An 8,348-nucleotide genomic window follows, 5' to 3' on the forward strand; every position below is an offset into this window, starting at 1 on the left:
GGGAGTCTTAAGAATTAATTATGTTAATATTTGTATATAGAATATTCTTTAGCCTATCTAGAATAAAATAGAATATACTGTAGCATATTTCTCATGTAATTAATTCAATAAGTTGTAATACTCAATATATAATACAATCTTCGTAGTGCTATTCAGACACATAATTTCATTCAAATATCTCTCGCTCTCTCTTATTTCAATAGCACTATAAATATGAAACACAAATAAATTACTGAGTTTTTAAGGGTGTATTTGTTTCATGGATTCAAATTTTATTCTAGAAATATATGAGGTCGGAAATCATTCTCACGTTTTGTGAGATTTTGGATCGAACTCTAGTATGGCCGAAGGGTAGCTTCTTGGTTCGACAGGGTTAAGCATGAAGTGGAAGGTTTTGGATCGAACTCTAGTATGGCCGAAGGGTAGCTTCTTGGTTCGACAGGGTTAAGCATGAAGTGGAAGGTTGTTCACATGCTTGTGTCGAAGATGCTAGGGTTGTTAGCATGTTAAATTAGGTTTTAGTGTTTAAACCCTAATTTGTTAAGTTAGCTTGTTTATTAAGTTGACTTGTGTAATGGGCCTTGTGGAAAAAGCCCATTAGTTAGTATGTTAGGTTTTATTATAAATAGCATACTAGTCTCTCATCATTGCTAAGCTGCAAATCCTAATTTAGGGTGAGAGAGGTTATTTGTTATTCTTGTAAACTTGTAATCTTGTTTTAAGAGAAAGTGAAAGAATAGCAGTTATAACCAATCTTTGTGTTCTTATTCTCTTCCCTAATTCCCTATTATACTTTGTTATTGGTATCGTTTTTCACAACAAATTGGTGCGGTGAGCGTGGAGAAGATGCCTTCTACAAAGTATGAGATTGAAAAGTTCACCGGAGTGAATGATTTCGGTCTGTGGCGCTTGAAGATGAAAGCCCTACTGGTTCAGCAGGGTTGTTTGGAAGCGTTGAAGGGAGAGGCAACCATGAATGCAGAATTGACGGCAGCGGAGAAGACAAATATGATCGAGAAAGCACACAGCGCAATTTTGTTGAGCCTTGGTGATAAGGTTCTCCGGCAGGTATCAAAGGAGACGACGACATCAGGGTTATGGGTGAAACTTGAAAGTTTGTATATGACCAAATCGCTGGTAAATCGACTCTACCTGAAGCAAGCTTTGTATTCATTCAAGATGATTGAAGACAAAGTATTGGCTGAGCAGTTGGATATGTTCAACAAGCTGATTCTTGATCTTGAAAATATTGATGTGAAGATCGATGATGAAGATCAAGCGCTGTTACTATTGTGTTCTTTGCCTCGATCACATGCTCACTTCAAAGAAACTCTCTTGTATGGAAGGGAGTCCCTGACGTTTGAAGAAGTTCAATCAGCCTTGTACTCTAAGGACTTGAATGAACGAAAGGAGCATAAACCTTCGATTGTTGGCGAAGGTTTGGCCGTTAAAGGAAAACTCTTACGAAAGGATGGTAAGTTCGACAAGAAGAAAGGCAAAAGTCAGTCGAAGACTTACAGTGGCGAAGCATCTGGCATTCGATGCTACCATTGTAAGAAGGAGGGTCACACAAGAAAGGTGTGCCCTGAACGCTTGAAATATCATGGAGGTAAGGATAATGGCAACGCTGCCATTGTTCAAGATGATTTCGAATCATCTGATGTTCTTGTGGTTTCAAGCAGTGACTCTAAGAAGGAGTGGATTATGGATTCAGGTTGCACTTGGCACATGACTCCAAACAAAGACTTGTTCGAGGAATTATGTGATCAAGATGGTGGATCAGTATTGCTGGGAAACAACAAGGCTTGCAAGATTGCAGGTGTTGGATCTGTGAGATTCAAGCTCCATGATGAGTCAATAAGGTTGTTGACTGAAGTCAGGTATGTTCCTGATTTGAAGAGAAATCTGCTTTCTCTTGGTGAATTCGACAAGAAAGGATATGTTTTCCAAGGAGAGAAAAATATCCTAAGAGTCATGAAGGGTTCGAAGGAAGTCTTGAGAGGCGTGAAGAAACAAGGCTTGTATACCCTTGAGGCTGAAGTTGTAAGTGGTTCGACAAATGTTGCATCCACGAAACCTTTGTCGAAAACAGAAATATGGCACATGAGATTGGGCCATGTCAGTGAAAGGGGTCTGGTCGAATTAGGGAAACAAAATCTGCTTGGTGGAGACAAAGTCGAAAAGCTGAAGTTTTGTGAACCCTGTGTACTAGGAAAATCTTGCAGAGTGAAGTTCAACAAAGGCAAACAAAGAACACATGGATCCCTTGATTACATCCATGCTGATCTTTGGGGGCCTGCAAGGTGTCCATCACATTCAGGAGCAAGGTATTTTCTATCCATCGTAGATGATTATTCCAGAAAATTATGGGTATTCATCCAGAAGACTAAGGATGAAACTTTTGAGAATTTCAAAAGTTGGAAGACTCTGGTTGAAAATCAGACTGGCAGAAAGGTCAAGAGGTTGAGAACCGACAATGGCCTTGAATTTTGCAATGAGGCATTCGACAGTTTTTGTGCTGCCTCTGGTATTGCAAGGCATAGAACTACTGCAGGTACTCCACAGCAAAATGGGTTGGCTGAAAGGTTTAATCGAACTATTTTGGAGAGAGTCAGATGCATGTTGACTAGTGCGGGGTTAACAAAGGTGTTCTGGGCTGAGGCTGTTTCGACAGCAACATATCTGATAAACAGATGTCCTTCGACAGCGTTAGATATGAAGACACCTGAAGAAGTTTGGTCGGGACATCCACCAGATCTCGACAAACTGAGAGTATTTGGCTGCGTAGCCTATGCTCACATTAGGCAAGACAAGGTCGAACCTAGAGCTCTGAAATGCATGTTCATGGGATACCCTGAAGGAGTCAAAGCTTATAGGCTATGGTGCCTAGAGCCAGGTCACAGGAGGTGTATCACCAGTCGAGATGTAGTTTTCAATGAAGTTGAAATGGCTTTTAAGAAAACTGATGATGTTGGTCGAAGTACAGAAACATCTGACGAAGAGCTGGAACAGGTAGAGATTCCTGTTGAGGTGGAGCATGTTGATGCTGAATTGCATATCCCAGATGAAGTCGAAGAAGAAGCAGAAGATGCTGAAGTTGAGGAAACTGACGATGACTACCTATTGTCGAGAGATAGGTCGAGAAGAGTCATCAAGCCACCTCAAAGACTTGGATATGCAGATCTTATAGCTTATGCCTTAATCTCTGCAAGTGAGGTTCTAGACGAAGAACCTAGAGACTATAAGGAAGTTATGAGGAGTCGAAATAAGACTGAATGGTTGAAGGCCATGGATGATGAGATGAAATCTCTTCATGATAATCATACTTGGGAACTGATCAAGAAACCTGTTGGGGCAAGGTTAGTCAGCTGTAAATGGATTTTCAAAGTTAAGGAAGGAATTGAAGGAGTGACGTCGAAAAGATACAAGGCAAGGTTAGTTGCAAGGGGTTTCACTCAGAAAGAAGGTGTCGACTTCAATGATGTGTTTTCTCCTGTTGTGAAGCATAGGTCCATTCGAATGTTGCTTGCCATGGTGGCACAGTTCGATCTTGAACTGGAACAGATGGATGTGAAGACTGCGTTCTTGTATGGTGATCTAGATGAAACGATCCTGATGAGGCAACCTGAAGGGTATGTCGAAAAGGGGAAGGAAGATTATGTGTGCAAGTTAAAGAGATCTTTGTATGGGCTGAAACAATCTCCTCGACAGTGGAATAGGAGATTCGACAAGTTCATGGCACGCATAAGTTTCATTAGAAGTCAGTTCGACCACTGCGTTTACTTCAGATTTCGACTTGGTAATTCATTTGTTATTTTGTTGCTTTATGTGGATGATATTCTCATAGCAAGCAACAGTGTCGAAGATGTGATGAGGGTGAAGGCTGAACTCAATAAGGAGTTCGATATGAAGGATCTGGGAGCTGCTTCCAGGATTCTTGGAATTGACATTCGAAGAGATAGAAAGAAGTCGAAGTTATGCCTATCTCAAGAGGCATATCTACGGAAGATTCTTGAAAAGTTTGGTATGTCGAATTCGAAGCCAGTTGTGACTCCAACAAACCCTCAATTCAAGCTGAGTATTGATCAGTGTCCCAGTACTGATGTCGAAAGAGCCTATATGAATAGCATCCCATATGCTAATATAGTTGGTTCTTTGATGTATGCTATGGTTTGTACTAGACCCGACATAGCATACACAGTAAGTCTTGTAAGCAGGTACATGGCGAATCCTGGAAAGGCTCACTGGCAAGCATTGAAGTGGATTTTAAGGTACATAAATGGGTCTCTGAATAGAGTCCTAATTTATGGTGGAGCCTTGGGTGAAGATGGTAAAGCAGTAATCGAAGGATATGTCGACTCTGATTATGCAGGTTGTATGGATTCCAGGAAATCTATTTCTGGATATGTTTTCACTATGTTTGGCACAGCAATTAGTTGGAAAGCAACACTTCAGAAGGTTGTTGCTTTATCAACCACTGAAGCGGAGTACATTGCATTAACTGAAGCTGCGAAAGAAGCATTGTGGCTTGAAGGTTTTGCGAAGGAGCTGAAACTTCAAGGTCGAGGTATCACTGTTAAATGTGATAGTCAAAGTGCAATACACCTGTCGAAGAATTCAGCCTATCATGAGCGAACTAAGCACATTGATGTGAGGATGCATTTCGTCAGAGGAGTAATCGAGCGTGGAGAAGTCCAAGTGCTGAAGGTTTCGACTGAAGACAATGCTGCTGATATGATCACCAAGACATTGCCGAGTTGCAAGTTTTTCCACTGTATGCAGTTGATAAAGCTGCATGAAGAAAGCTAGTTTGTTCCCTTGATGTTGTAGAGTTAGATCCAAGGTGGAGATTTGTGAGATTTTGGATCGAACTCTAGTATGGCCGAAGGGTAGCTTCTTGGTTCGACAGGGTTAAGCATGAAGTGGAAGGTTGTTCACATGCTTGTGTCGAAGATGCTAGGGTTGTTAGCATGTTAAATTAGGTTTTAGTGTTTAAACCCTAATTTGTTAAGTTAGCTTGTTTATTAAGTTGACTTGTGTAATGGGCCTTGTGGAAAAAGCCCATTAGTTAGTATGTTAGGTTTTATTATAAATAGCATACTAGTCTCTCATCATTGCTAAGCTGCAAATCCTAATTTAGGGTGAGAGAGGTTATTTGTTATTCTTGTAAACTTGTAATCTTGTTTTAAGAGAAAGTGAAAGAATAGCAGTTATAACCAATCTTTGTGTTCTTATTCTCTTCCCTAATTCCCTATTATACTTTGTTATTGGTATCGTTTTTCACAACACGTTTGTTTTAAGTTTTATCAAATTATACTCGAGTATCTTTTATTCTTGAGAATTTAATATATTCATTAATTTATATATTTTTTATTCTCATGCAAAAGGTCAGAATCTTACATTTTTATGAAAATAAAAAGATAACCACTCATAACCTCTCACTCTAAATTATTTTAATATATATATATATATATATATATATATATATATATATATATATATATATATATATATATATATTACAAAAATAAATTAAATATATTTTATAAATATTTCAAAAAAAACTCCCACTACTTATCAATTACATAGATGAAAATTAAAATCCTAATAATAATATTCTAGGAAATAATTTTCCCAATATTAATTGTAATCCTTTATGTAAACCCACCCTAATTTGTATCATGTTTTGTGTGATTAACACTCCCACATTCTTTCATAGAACTTTATGAAATGAAACTTTACGAACTTGAAAAATAATAGATTTTTTTTTTTTAATGTGTAAATTTCAATGATGTACGAAACTCTTAACCATTTATGATTATTCCATATCTGGCCGCAATGCAACAGGAGTAAGTTGGCCCGCATAGCCAACTTTTTTTCACATGAGTCATATTACTATCAATTATGCAAATCATGTCACCTCAAAGAGCTTCTTCAATCTTCACAATAAAGAAACAAAAAAATAGTCTACAAAAGAAGAATGAAAAGTGCATCGAAGACAAATAAGACATGAACATCCTTTTTGTGTGTACTTATTCAAACCCTTTGAAGTTTTAGAAACAGTTTTTCTTTGGTCGGTTGAGAGACAGAAAGTGAAAGGTTATATTTTGTCCCAAAGATGGATGCGAGTCAAATACGACTAAGCCCTAATACGTCCACTGTAACCTTTTATGTAACCAAAACTGCGACTTCTTTTGTACACACATGATGATTGATGACACGTCAATTGTTGCATGCAAAGTCAATCTTTTTTTGTTTACGTAAAAGTGACGAATAGCTTACATGCATATACACTTAGGATAAGGCTTAATCAGGGTTTTAAGAAACGGTAACGGTTGCGTCGCAGTCGTATAAAGGTTTTTGCGATTTCGGTCAGTATAAGTGTGATTGTGGTCGTCGCGGTGTGAACCAACCATAATTTATTTTTTAATATAAAAAACTGTGATAACGTGTCGATATCAGCACTTACAGAAACCGTTTTATCGCGGCCGTTTTCGCTGTCGGTTGACGGTATTGTAAAACCCTGGGCTTAATCATAAATGCAATAATTAAGAAAAACGTATCCAAAGTAGTTGTTGTTAAAAGGATGAAGATGGTGACTTGGAAGTGTAGGTTGGCCATGTAAAACAAGACAATCATTAATTGTTAGTGGTTGAAAATTTAGAGTTGACAAAAAAAATATGGAACTTTCTTTTGGATTGTTACTGTAGTGCCAAATTGTAATGTGATGAAACATGTGCACTATGATATATATAGGTGATTTCTAACCATACATTTCTACTAGAGAAAAGTGAAATAGTGAGGGAAATTTAGAGACAAAAGAGTTGGAGAGAGCAAATTTAACAATTTATTATATATATTTTCTTCCTAATTGATGTCGGTATTGCAATTTTCTAAGTACATGATTGAGTTGTTTCACAATATAATATCAATTCATTTCAAAGTGCATGTACCTATTTTGATACATATATAAAATTTAAAATTTGTTGTGAAATATCAATAATTCAAATGTTATAACTATTTACTGCATTTTGGTAATCGATAAGAGGATATGGTATTTGATGTCTTTAGAATAGTTGTAATTAATTAACTGTAATTAATTATTATAATCGGCTACCACTGAGTTGAATTTAATAGTTGAAATAATTGTAATTAGTTATAAGATCGTAGTAACCAGTTATATGCAGTTAGTTTCAAATAACCGAGGGATAAGATTAGGGCCGGTCCCGACATTTTAAAGGCCCCGGCCAAATATTAAATTTAGGGAAAAGCTAACATGTGCCCCAAGGGCACAAGTTAATAGGTTATTTATAGAAATATTTTATTGAAACATGTGCATTCAATGCCTCGAAACTTTAAATATAACTTTATTACATTTAATTACATTCAACTTTTTCTAATTATAGTATCCTTAACATGTGCCCTTAGGGCACATGTTAGCATGACCCTTAAATTTATTACTTTTCAATTTATTATTATAAAATAAAATTTAATAATATATTTTATTATAAAATAAATAAAAAATAATAGAACTAAACATAAATAATAATGTATTAAAATTTATTATAAGAATTTAATAAAAAATAAATTTATTATATGATAAATTTTTTTAACATAAATTAAATATAATTTACATATATTATTCAAATTTTATTTTTAAAAAATTAAAAAGGTTCATAAGATGCATATATGATTTTTTTTATAGTTACATTAATTATTATCAGATTATCATGCATTAACATTTCTCATTTGCCATTGAGATTCATATAATATAAGTTAAAAAAATTGAATTGTAAAATACACCCTATAGTTCTCGAACTCATGACCTGAATATTGCAATATAATTTTTATTATAATTTATTTATCGCTGGGCTACAACTGAATTTTGTTATACGATTAGCGAAAAATTTATTTATTACTTAATATTTATTATAATTTTCTACTCTCCACCCGATTTTGAGGCCCCCGATTTTTTGAGGCCCTGGACCGTAGGCCTGGTTACCCTGGCCCAGGGTCGGCCCTGGATAAGATACCCGAATTTTATTATAAAAAGACTCCATCACTAAGTTTTACCCTAAATCTAACTCACATGTCCAACCGCTCCATACACGTAAATATCATTTTTTGGGATGGATTGCAAGACATAATTTTTTTTGATTCTTTGTTGTTGTTCTTCTTACACCAACTTTTAACAAATCATTTTTCTGTTTTTACAATCTATCTTACATGATGGTATTGTTTTTGTTGTTGTTGTTATAAAATGGGAAAAGCTAAGACATGCTCTAAGGACACAAGTTAATCAATAATTTATAGAAATATTTTCTTGGAACATGTGCATTTAATGTATC

The sequence above is a fragment of the Vicia villosa genome, unplaced genomic scaffold, assembly GCF_029867415.1.
Source record: "Vicia villosa cultivar HV-30 ecotype Madison, WI unplaced genomic scaffold, Vvil1.0 ctg.000860F_1_1, whole genome shotgun sequence".
Lineage (NCBI taxonomy): Eukaryota > Viridiplantae > Streptophyta > Magnoliopsida > Fabales > Fabaceae > Vicia > Vicia villosa.